The sequence below is a fragment of the Macadamia integrifolia genome, chromosome 11 (genome assembly GCF_013358625.1).
Source record: "Macadamia integrifolia cultivar HAES 741 chromosome 11, SCU_Mint_v3, whole genome shotgun sequence".
Taxonomy (NCBI): domain Eukaryota; kingdom Viridiplantae; phylum Streptophyta; class Magnoliopsida; order Proteales; family Proteaceae; genus Macadamia; species Macadamia integrifolia.
In genome coordinates, this window is record NC_056567.1 from 10,149,921 (window position 1) to 10,161,987 (window position 12,067).

A 12,067-nucleotide genomic window follows, 5' to 3' on the forward strand; every position below is an offset into this window, starting at 1 on the left:
TTCCATGGAAGCAATGTAGCCGCTTGCACCACCTCCAATGGATTCCAGCTTTTCTTCCCAAATACAAGGTCATTTCTAGCCAACCAATGGAACCATAAAATAAAGGAGCTCAAGGTGACCATATAGGGCGCTTCCTTCTTGCCAACAACATTGAAACTAGATCATTGAGGTATCCACTGCTGGGTAGTGACCTCCACATCCTTCGGATTGCCTTTTAAATGGGAAAGAAAATATGGTCAGAGGTCTCAAGAATATCCTTACATCGAGGGTAGCATGTCTCATCACTCATTCTTCTTCTCCCCATCGCCTCACCAGAGGCGAGACCTCCTACATAGGCACGCCATATCAAGGACTTAACCTTTGGTAGTGATTGGCACTTCCAGATGGCTTTGCAAATAGAATTCAGAGTAGCCTCCCACCTAATGATAGCTGAAGAAGAGAGGCGGATCCCCCGAGAAAGTTTTTGCTTCGAACACAACGTATAATAGGATGATTTCACAGAGAAGTTCCCATCCTTAGAAGCACCCCACACCCTACTGTCCTCACTGAGGAAGAGAGGGAGGGGGAGTCTAATGATATTTGCTCTGTCCTAGGGATCAAACCACTCATTTAGTAGAGCCATATTCCACCTTCTTGAGTTCTGATCAATTAGTTCGGAAACATAGACTAGCAGACAGTTAAGAGGTTTTACCATGTTGGATTTTGAGATCCAGAGAAGAGAGAAGCCAACAGTCATGGCAGATGTTAATTTTGCCCCCAACTCCCAACTTCCAACTTCCATCTCAGGCCAGCCATAAGGATATGAAGACCCTCAATGATATTGCGCCAAGCCCAGGATGGGTTGTTGCCAACACGTGCCTCAATAAAATCATGATCAGGAAAATATAGGGACTTCATGAACTGAGCCCAATGGGAATGAGGGAAAGATAATAGTTTCCAAGCCATCTTTGCAAGAAGAGCATGGCTATGAACCGCCAGGTCCCTCATACCAATACCCCCATCATCCCTAGACTGTGAGATATTATGCCAAGATAAGAAATAAGTTTTACTAGAGTCCTCAGTGCCCCCCAGAAGAAATTTGCTGCCCCACTCCTAAGACGATTATGGAAAGATTCTGGGAGCTTTGAAATGGCGGGCAGAAAAATTCGGCAGAGACTAAAGAACTGACTTAAGAAGGACCTCACGCCCAGCATATGACAAGTAGGATTTGGCCCAACCATACATTTTGGATGTCGCCCAATCACTGATATCATGGAAAAGAGATGTCTTGCAAAACCCAAACTCCAAGGGAAGACCTAAGTATTGAGAAATACCATCTCCATAAGGGATCTTAAAGATCCGGGAGAACCACCGTTTCAAGCAAGGGGTAGTATACGGGCTAAAACACAAGCTTGACTTTGAGGTGTTGATGCACTGACCACTAGCCTTGCAATACAAATCCACACATACCTTGAGATTATGAAGTTCTTTCATCTTGACTTTCCCAAACAAGAGATAGTCATCTGCAAACAAAAGGTGAGATTGAGGTGAGTTCTATTAATAAATTTTATGCCACACGTATCCTTCCTCCTCTCAGTTGCCATGAGAATATTGCTTAAGGCTTGGGAACATAAGATAAATAGTGTTGGGGACAATGGGTCACCCTGTCAGATCCCACGAGTAGGAGAGACTTTGCATCTAACCACTTCATTGACAAGGATAGAATATTGAACTGAGGAGACACACCCCATGATCAAGCCCACAAACTTAGCTCAGAAACCCAACTTCTCCAATAGACAGCGAATGACTACCCATTCAATTTTTTCATAAGCCCACTTCATGTCCAACTTGAGCACTACAAGTCACTTCTTCCCTTTCTTCTTCTTCTTGACATAGTGAAAGATTTCGTGTGCCATTAGGATATTGTTCGAAAATGATCTTTCAAGCACAAAAGCTGATTGGTTTGGAGAGATAAGATCCGAGAGCAGTGACCTCAGTCAGATGGCAATAATTTTTGTAACCACTTTAACCAATACACCACAGAGACTGATTAGACGATAGTGGTCAATAGACTCCGGAGTTCCCAAATTTGGAATAAGACAGATGAGCGTGTCATTTCTATTGGGGGGAAATGACCCTAAAGAGAAAAAACTAGGGACAAAATTTATGATATCTGACTGGGCTAGTTCCCAAAATTATTGAAAGAAAATGGGGGGAAAACCACCCACACCTAGGGATATAAGTTGGCCCATGGAAAACAAAGCATTCTTAACCTCCTCAATAGAATGTTGTAATTTGAGCCTCTCATTGTCCTCACTGGTGACCTTATGTTGCATGAAACTCAACGCCTCTACAGTGGCATCCTACAACAAACCTTCTGACTCGAATACTACGGAGTAATAAGAGCCAATGTCCCGAGAAATATCCTTCCCCAAATTAATCCACTCACCATTTGGTCTTTTGAGCTTTAAGATTCTATTTTGGTTATGACGTTGAATAGTAGAAGCATGGGAAAAGGCCGTATTCTGGTCCCCACTATTAAGCCATGCTATACGGGATTTTTGGCACCAAAACTCTTCTTCACAAGACAAAAGGTTTTCCAGCTCAGCAAGTATCTCCTTCTCTCTAACCTTACTTTTAGGGGAGGGATGGTTCCCTTGAAGAAGGTTTAGTTTTGCCTTAAGCTTTGCTATTTGGGTTTGGAGATGACTAAAGGTATTTGAGTTCCAGGTCAAGAGCTCATTGCAACACAATTCTAGCTTCTTTGGCAAATGCAAAGCCAGGATGCCACGTTAGGGGATGTTCCAAGCTAAGGAAATCACATCCTTACATTGAGAATGTTTAAGCCACATTGCCTCAAACTTGAACGGTCTTGCCCCCTACTCATAGAAACTTCGGTGTTCATAATAAGAGGACAGTGGTCTGACCCAATTGCTGCCTTGGTGGACATAGAAGCTAAAGGGATATCTATCTTTGAGCAATGGAGAAAGCTTGGTCAAGATAGATGCGAATGTTTGCTGATCCAATCTGCATATTAGACCAGGTGAAGACAGGCCCTTAGTTCCTAAATCACAGAGACCACAGGACTCCACCGTATTCTTGAAGCGAGCAATATCATCACAACCAATGTGATTACCTCCCTTCTTTTCCTTCCAAGAGAGGAAAAAATTGAAATCACCCATACAAAGCAATCATCCCTTCAGTTAGAGCTAAGATCAATCAACCTATTCCATACAATTTGACATTGGGATGGGATCGGATGGCAATACACACAAGATAACATAAAATTCACACCATGGATAGAGGAAACATCACAGTCAATAATATGATAGTCACTAAACATAACATTCACCTCATATGGGTGTTTCATAAAATTGCCAAACCCCCTGCATTACCAATTGGAAGAACCACAAAAAAACTCATTCATATTGAGTTGCCTGTTTAGTCTAGTAAGTTTGATTGCTTTACATCTTGTTTCCATTAAGAAGATATTATCAGGCCGCTCCGACTGGGAAAGATTTTTTAGTGCTTGAACTGTTAAGGGCCTCCCAAATCCCCTTCAGTTCCACAAGACCAGCTTCATGGTTGCCTGTGGGGCTGTGCACCGACAGCATCCATGGGTTCGAAGAATAAAAAATGATCCTCAACAAAGTTGTTCTCAGATTGGTCTGAAATGTGTGATTTAACAGGCATCCTTCTCCTCTTAGCTTTCCCTTTCATCTGGACCACATCAACTACAAGGTTGCCTCTCAGGTTTGATGGAGAATTTCTAGGCCAACCCCTTCTACTTCCATGAGGCATGCTTAACGTGCTCAGACTAGCACCAGCAGTAACCCCCTACGGAGTGTCAATATGATAAGCTTGTTCTCTCAGTTGGGTGGGGGCAGAAGGAGGGGTAGGAGAAGGAATGGTAAAGGCTAGGTTTGGACTATGGGACCCTTCCAAAGAACCACCCAAAGCTGGGTTGTTTTGGAGGTAAGGAGAACTAGTGGTTTCGGTTCCAGACGAATGGGTAATGTTATTGGCGGTTTGGGTTGGGTATAAGTTGTTCACAGTTTTATGGGTGAGGGAGGGCCTAGATATTTCACTAGAAGGTCATGGAAGGGTAGTATATGGGTTTTGATCTTGGATTGAAATCTGAAATAAGTGGGGGAGTAGGTTTTGTAGCATTTCAAGCATTTCAGCAATATTCGGTGCATGACATAGGTGGGGTATCAGTGAAGCCAGGTGAGCATTAATGACATGCTGAGAATAAGGATTTGTGGTTAGTAGTGTAAGGTTGGGAAGGTAGTAGTCTGATGTGGCCAAGTTGTCCATTAGGTTGCTAGAGGTGGTAAGGATTAAAGTAGGAGGCACTGGGGTATGAACATTGAGGGAACCACAGTCTCAGGAATTGTTAGATGGAGGGCAGGCTGGGAGGTTGCATGTTGAGAGGAGGTACCCAAAGCAGCTGGGACCACATTAGGGTAACCAATAGTACCTGATCGTCTTCCATCTCTGGTACCGGTAGTCGCATGGAGGAGTAGAGTGGTTGTTCTTCCTGCATTTGGAGAGGCCTTTTCATTGTAGCGAGCATGTCCATGATTAAAATGAGATCCTTGAACAAAGGGGCTGGATGGAGCAAGCTCCATCAGTCTTCCATTAGGAGGGTAACCTTGGAGGTCTGAACCATATCGCCATGCCCTTGGCTGCCTCCTTTCAATTGGTTGGCCCTGGGACTCAGCGTACAGAGTATCGCAGCGGGATACCTCATGGCCTATGATACCACAATGGTAACAATATAGAGGTAGCCATTTGTAGCGGACAAAAATGATCATTGTATCGCCTATTCTCCTTCGCGTAGTGACAGTGATTTTAGCTCCTTGGTGATATCTAAGAAAACCTGACATCACAGATACTGAGCTCTTCTTCCCATCTAAGTACCTTGGATCGCCAGGAATAGGGTTCCAATAATGGAAGCTAGTTGATTAGCAAAAGGCCAGATTATACAAATCTTCAGGTACCTCATGAAACTGTGCCCATAACTTTGTATGAGTAAAAGACCACAACCATCTTCATGCCACCTCTCTAGCAGTATCAGTTTACCTAAAACAGACCATGGTCCTTCCTTGAGAGCGTTGTGGAGGTCTTGTCTATGGTTGAACTTGAAAACATACTTGCCCTATTGGAGTAAAGAGACCTTCACCGGGTATTCGGGGTTCCAAGCCATTATGAGTCCCTCCATAACTACTTTGTTGGATGATGAGTACATTAATGTGTGAAATCTAGTGTAGTAAAACATGCATTTTACATATTTAGAATGGAGCTACCTTGGGTTTTACTCCCTTTTTGCAGGTTTTATATTTTCAAGGCCTTAAGGACTATCGGGCGCTATATCTCTAATATTACACGTAAAGAGATCCTATTTCTTTTCATGGTTAAAAGATGATGAAATTCTGAGCAAGATGGATGTGTTCAATTACAAGTATACATTCTTTTGGCCAACTGTACAAGTGATTATTCTTTTCGGGCCAAAAAAAGAATAAGGGATCATAACTGAACCGAGATGCAGAACCAGCCCATCTGCAGTTGTCTCAAGGGTATAAGGAATATTTCAAATGCCAATAAGGATCGATGGACCACATCCTTAAGTGATTGAAGATTTCTTTTTGGTAACAACTATTTAGCGTAGTTGGTGAGTTGTGGTGTGCAAAATCCCTTGCTTATTAGGAGGTCTCAAGTTCAAACCTCTTAGCTGCCATTTTGTTGAGGTTTTTTTTCTTAGAAAATTTTCTCTCTCCTACTCATCACTTAAAGGAGGTCGGCCAAGATGGTTGTACGCAAGTTTGAAGAAGAGAGAGAGAGAAAATAAAGAGAAAAAATAGGAAAGAAGAAAAAAAAAAAAAGAGAAAAGACAAAGGCATGGATGGAATTTTCCATTAAAATAGAATATTGTCCAAATCCAAGCAAGAAAAATCGGCCAAAGGGGGTTTTTTGCACAAGAAGAGAGAAAAATAGAAAAAGGGAGAAAAAATAGGAAAAAAAAGGAAAGAAAAATCGTGGGAGATCTCTCTCCACACGTTTTCTCTCTTCTCTCTCCTCCACCTCATCAACAAGATAAAAAAAAATATTTCTTTTTAGAAGCTAAAATTGTTAGCTTCCCTCTCCTATTCTCTATATAATAGAATTAACACAAGGCAAGGAGGCACTTCATTCTTTTTCTAGGATTTTTTCTTAGTTGCTCTATCTCTTTCTCTAGTTTTCTCTTTCTCTAGCTCTAGTTCTAGGTTTATGCTTTAAACACTTTTGTAAGTTTTTTTTATTCAATTAATGCAAGCACTTTTGTTTTTAATTCAGTCTTTTATTTTTATTGTTTAAACAATTGAAGTTGTAATTTGAAGTTCTAGTTCTAAGCTTAGTTCTAGGTGACAAGAACAAGCTATGTAGCATGTCTTTCAGGCTCAATTTTTTTCTTCAGATTTGTTTTCTCTAGTACTAGAAATTTCAGATTTGGTCTATTCCAGATCTGGTTTTTAGTACTGGTAGTATCTCAAATCAATCAAGTTTTCAGTTCAAGGGTTGAAGTTCAAGTAAGTAGGCTCCTTCAGTAGTCTTCTCTCCCCCCTCTCATTCCCTCTTCTGACTACCCTTTCTTTCTTAATTTAGGATTTTAATTTCAGTCGTTACATTATTGCTATCCCTTTCCCAAGGTTCATGGCTAGTGTATGTGTTGGCTTTGCCCCTCCTAGCCATAGAACCATCATTCTAATGTTTTATTTTAATTGTCACCCTTTCCCTAAAGCCAAGTAGAGTAACCCTTGTAAGAGTGACTCTCTGGTCAAGTAGGGAAGCTCATATTATGATGCATCCCTCAGACTAAGGAGAGAAACCTACTTGCTAGTCTCTCTCTAGCTTTATCCCCTTTCTTTTACTTTATTTTTATTTCAGCATTTTTTTTCCTTCATTACTTTTTAATTACGTGGGGTGTTTATTTTTAGCTATTTATTTATTTAATTTTAGTTGCGTGGCTTGCGTATTTAAATTCTCAGATGACGAATGGTTAGGACATTATTTTAGATACATAGGTTTAGGATGGTAATTAGAATTAGATCACAACCATTAATCGTTCACTTTTGCATTATTAAAAGAAGCAAAAAAATAAAGTGGCTGCTCTCCCTGTGTTGGCCCCGTAGCTATACTGATCCGCACGTTTGCGGTTACATTTTAAAATCTCAAACAAGTTTTTGGCACCATTACCGGGAACACAGTTCCATGTTATTTTTGCTTTCTTTTGGTCGGAGTGCTTTGTTTGCTTTGTTTTGTTTTTCATCTTCTTTTATTGAATTCCTGAGAAGAACAACTTGCAATAATAGTTGTATCGGTGGAGGTCGTCATGCCTCAACGTATGATACCGACAGGTTTCGCCCTGTAGCAGTACCTCAGGAATTGACCTGAGCAACCCTGGATCCCTGTCGGTAGGCTCCCAAAAAGAAAAAAAAATTTAAAATTAAAAAAATTAAAAAATCATAAAAAAAAAAGTTTTGCTATCCATTCTTTTGTGCTTATCTTACTCTAGCCGTGGGTAGTTTTCCGTTGCATGAGTATTAGATGGGTACGTAATACTAAGAATTGGTTAGAAAGAAGAGATCCAACAAATAGTGACCCTATACGTTTGTTCTCTTTAAAACCTTTCAGTATGGGAGACCAACATCAAAACCCTTCACCTAAATCTCTAAAAGATAGGTTCTATCATGCTAGAACAGCCCAACCTTCCTGCATAGTTCTACCACAAGCCCATGGCAATAATTTTGAACTCAAATCTCAATACATCACTATATTGCCCCACTTCCATGGGTTGACTTCCGAGGATGCATACCTATTTCTAAGGGAATTTAAAGAGGTATGTGCTCTAATTAAGATCCAATAGCTTTCTGATGATGCTGTTAAGCTTAGGTTTATCACTTTTACATTAAAAGACCAAACTAAGAAGTGGTTATATAGATTATCCACAAATTCCATAACCTCATGGGAACAGTTCACAGTTGTCTTCTTTAAGAAGTTTTTCCCAACTCACAGGACCAATAAGCTTAGAAGTGATATCCTTCAGTTTAGGCAAAAGCCTAGTGAGTCCTTTTCCAAACTTATGGAGAGATTCAAGGATCTACTCCAAGAATTCCCTCACCATGGCCTAGACTTATGGAAATTGTTTCAAATAATTTATGAGGGTATTGATTATCCAACTAAACAAATGATAGATTGTATGTGCCCTGAGGAATTCACATCCTTTACAGATGAAGGAAAGGCATGGGAATTCTTACTTGACTTAGCTAACAAAACCCATGAGTGAGAATCAACCCAAGAGAATGAAAGAACCATAGGAGAGAAAGGATATTTTGTGGATGGGATAGTAGCCAAGGAAGCCCATTTGGATAGCCTAATCAAAAGGATTGAGGCTATTGTTCCTAGAGAGCCATCATCAGTCAATTTGATTAAGATTTGTGCTTGGTGCTAGTCCCCTAGACATGTTATAGAAGAATGCCCCAACATCTCTGGAGGAACTTCTAATGATAGTGTTAATGCCTTACATTAGAATAATCCATATAGTAACACCTACAATCCAGGATGGAGAAATCATCCAAATTTCTCTTGGAATCAGGGCAACCAAGTAGGGCCTTCCAATTTTCATAATCAAGGTCAACCTGGACCCCAAAGGCCTCCCTTTGCATAATAATCTTTTTCCTAAAATACTTTTTCTAGGTCAAATGTAGGACCTCAGGCTAGTTTTCCTAGGGCCCCTCTCCTATCATCTTATCAGCAACCCCCTGAGTTCACCAACACTAGAGAGGCAAGTAGAATAGGTGACTTGGAAAAAAATATGGCCCTCCTCATGACAAGCCATCAAAATCTTACGAGATAATTCACCCAAGTTATCTCAATTATGTATGAGAGGGAGAAATGAACTTTACCCAATCAACCAAAGCCTAACCCTAGGCATCATCAGTCTATTAGTTCACAAGTACCAACTAATGCACCACTGAATATAGTACAAGGTTAGACCCAACAAAGGCCCTCTAACCAATGTAATGTTGTTTATGCCCTTAGGAGTGGAAGAGAGTACCAACAGAGCGTTCCTAAATCTTCCCCATTTATTACTCCTGTTAACTCTCCTTCAGTTGAGGACACAAGTGTGCCTCTTGTTCTAGGTTCGTCTGATGAACCTAAAAATTCTTTTGAAATTAAAGATGATTTGGTTGAGGAAACAAAAAATAATTCTTTTGAAAAAGGTCAAATCTCTAATAACCCTTATGTTCCTCTTATCCCATTTCCTAGTCGCTTGGTAAACAAAAAGAAGATTGCTTCCATGAATAAAATTTTAAAAGTCTTCAAAAAGGTAGAAGTGAACATCCCTCTTTTGGATGCCATATCCCAGATCCCCGCCTGCAAAGGTACTAAAAGATTTGTGTATTCACAAACGTATCACTAGTGTACCCAAAAAAATGTTCTTGGTAGGTAACATTAGTTCCATAATTACTCAGTCTATAGCAGCCAAGTATAAGGATCTAGGGAGCCCTACCATATCTTGTGTCATAGCAACACCTACATTGAGCATGCCTTACTTGACCTTGGCGCAAGTGTGAATCTTTTACCTTACCATGTGTACAAGCAACTAGGATTGGGAGAATTGAAAGCCACTAGAGCTACTCTTCAGTTGGTAGATAGGTCTGTTAAGATTCCTAAAGGGATGGTTGAGGATGTCTTACTAAAGGTGAGGGAATTTATTTTCCCTATTGATTTCATTGTGTTAGATACCAAGCCCTTCTCAACCAAGGATGAGATCCCAATAATCTAGAAAGACCATTCTTGGCTACCAGTAATGCATTAATCAATTGCCAGAATGGTTTCCTAAGGTCATCTTTTGGCAACCAAACTATTGAGTTTAACATGTTTAGGATAAGCAAGCAACCACATATAGAAGAAGAGATCAATATGCTTGAGGATTTTCTAGATTTTTCTGATGATTTAATTACCAACTTTGATATTGATTTTGATTCAGAATTCCAAGAGTGTATGGATGAGTTGGATGATGATAGTGAAAATTTCTTTTCTAAAGTATTGTGTCTTCACATATCTGTGGAGCCCTTAGGACCCCTTTCCAATTCCATTCCCAAGCCTTCCATAGTTGAGCCCCCTAAGCTAGATCTTAAGGATTTGCCATCTAATTTGAGGTATGCTTTCCTAGGGCCTGACCAGACTCTTCCTGTAATAATTTCTTTAAATTTGACTTCTAGCCAGGAAGAGAAGTTACTTAAAGTGTTAAAAGATAATAAGGAAGCCCTAGGTTAGACCATGGCTGATATCAAGGGTATAAGCCCTTCTATTGTGTAACATCATATACATCTTATGGAGGATTCCAAACCATCCACGAAACCCCAAAGAAGAGCTAAGCCAGTGATGATGGAAGCCATTAAGAAAGAGATACTAAAGTGCTTGGATTATGGAATAATTTATCCTATTTCTGATAGCTAATGGGTAAGCCCAGTTCACGTAGTGCCTAAGAAGTCTGCGGTAACTGTAGTTTCCAATGCCAATAATAAACTAATTCCAACCCATGTCCAATCAGGGTGGAGAGTGTGCATAGACTACAAGAAACTTAATGTGGTAACTTGGAATGACCACTTCCCATTGCCATCCATTGACTAGATGTTAGAGAGGTTAGCTGGACATGAATACTATTGTTTTCTTAATAGATATTCTGACTATAACCAGATCCCAATTGCTTTAGAGGACCAACATAAGACCACTTTTATATACCCATATGGAACATTTGCTTACAGGTGTATGCCCTTTGGGCTTTGCAATGCCCCTGCTACGTTCCAACAATGCATGATAAGCATATTTTTTGACATGGTCAAAAAATTCTTAGAAGTATTTATGGATGACTTTTCAATTCATGGGAATTCCTATTCTGAATGTCTTCATCATTTTTTTCTAGTTTTAAAAAGATGCATATCTAAGAATTTGGTTTTAAATTGGGAGAAATGCCATTTTTTGGTTAAATCTGGTATTGTTTTAGGCCATGTAATATCCAAGGAGGGAATTAAGGTAGATAGAGCCAAAGTGGATTTAATTGATAATTTACCACCTCCTCAATCTGTTAAGGACATTCGGTCTTTTTTATGGCATGCGGGCTTCTACAGAAGGTTTATTAAGAACTTTAGTCAGTTAGCCTGACCTCTCACTTCATTACTTGTCAAAGATCAAACTTTTGAGTTTTCTAAAGAGTGCCTAGAATCTTTTAAACAACTTAAAAAGGAGTTGACCAATGCACCCATTGTTCAATCACCTATTTGGACTGAACCTTTTGAACTGATGTGTGATGTTTCAAATTTTGCCATAGGAGTGATTTTGGGTCAAAGGATTAATAAGTTGTCCACTGTCATTTACTATGCTAGTAGGACCTTAAACGATGCATAACTCAATTATACAACTACTGAAAAAGAATTTTTAGCTGTTGTGTTTGCATTAGAAAAGTTTTGGTCTTACTTAGTTGGTTCACATGTGGTGGTGTATACTGATCATTCTGCTCTTAGATACCTAGTTCAGAAGAAGGATTCCAAAGCCCATCTCATTAGGTGGGTTTTACTTTTACAAGAGTTTGATTTAGAAATTAGGGATAAGAAAGGAGTTGAAAACCTAGTTGCAGAGCATTTATCCTGGCTTCCCAATTCCTTGACTATCGATTCTCCAGTCAACGAAAACTTTCCAGATGAACAGTTATTTGCACTGTCCAGTGAACCATGGTTTGCTGACATTGTCAACTTCTTAGTTTCAGGTGTGACTCCGGATCACTGGTCCACCAAAGATAAGTATAGGTTTCATTCCCAAGTTAAGCACTTTTTCTGGGATGATCCTTATTTGTTTAAGATATGTCTAGATCAGATTATCCGACGATGTGTTCCTGATCATGAGTAACATTCTATTCTCTCTTTTTGCTATGATTATGCATGTGGTGGACACTTTGGACCTAAGAAGACTGCTGCAAAGGTTCTCCAATATGGATTTTATTGGCCCACTCTTTTTAGAGATGCTTTTGATTTTACAAGGCTTG

The 12,067-nt window shown here is 39.9% G+C and overlaps 1 non-coding gene across 1 annotated transcript; it reads right to left on the reverse strand.

Annotated features, from left to right (window-relative positions):
- Positions 1-8,041: 8,041 nt before the first annotated feature.
- Positions 8,042-8,148, reverse strand: LOC122094557. The gene has a single exon (XR_006144872.1). It is a non-coding gene; the product is annotated as a small nucleolar RNA R71 (small nucleolar RNA).
- Between the last annotated feature and the right edge of the window lie 3,919 nt (positions 8,149-12,067).